Source organism: Morone saxatilis, unplaced genomic scaffold, assembly GCF_004916995.1.
Source record: "Morone saxatilis isolate NCDOM2014 unplaced genomic scaffold, NCSU_SB_2.0 Contig18, whole genome shotgun sequence".
NCBI classification, from domain to species: Eukaryota; Metazoa; Chordata; class Actinopteri; family Moronidae; genus Morone; species Morone saxatilis.
Window position 1 is genome coordinate 2,537,963 of NW_023339740.1, and position 752 is coordinate 2,538,714.

A 752-nucleotide genomic window follows, 5' to 3' on the forward strand; every position below is an offset into this window, starting at 1 on the left:
CTTGTGATCACTGTTGATTCATGTAGAAGTTCGCGACTCCTCTGTGTAGTGTGCAGGGCAATTAAGCACATACTGTGTGTTAATGTCAATTTAAAGAGAAATGCATTAGACAACGCAAAATGTCAGTTTCAGGTTACACCGCGTGGTCACATGCCTTTAATTTAGAAGTCAAAATTGTTGAGAAGTGAATATTTGAAAATGTATATTCTTGGATTTCAGTTAATTACATAGTCTGCTCAGTGGTGATTTTTATGGCAGCCGTTTAGCATTCCTCTTTGTAGATTTGGTTTAGTTTAAATTTGGTCAGAAAATGTCATAACAAGTGAATAAGATCTGCAGAGATTAATATTATGATGATTTCAGTCTTTTTAACAGTCATTTTCTTTACTTTAATCAAATTACTCGCTTCTGGGATTGCAGAGGAGAGTAATCGTGTTGTGTGTGTTAAAATGTGCTGATAAGACGTTTTTTTGTTTCTGTAATTTAATTTTGGAGACAAATAACGTGTGTTAAAATCCAAGCAAAATGCCCATAGTGTGTTAACTTGATATGTTACACTTGAAAATGTGTGTGCTTGGATTTTGGTTAATTGCAGTAGCCATTCGATGACGTATTTTTCCATATTTCTTGAAGGGTGTTTGTGTTTAATAATTGCTGATACAATAGAATAAGTGGAAGGGATCCATAGTGATGAAGACACGAGACACAGATTGTTATTTAAAGTACAGTCTAGGAGTCAACATGCTCAAATA

At 34.3% G+C, this 752-nt stretch overlaps 1 protein-coding gene across 1 annotated transcript in view; it reads left to right on the top strand.

Moving 5' to 3' along the window:
• The window catches only part of phf2 (PHD finger protein 2), a 33,719-nt gene that overhangs the window by 23,620 nt on the left and 9,347 nt on the right, over window positions 1-752 (top strand). The window lies entirely within an intron of this gene.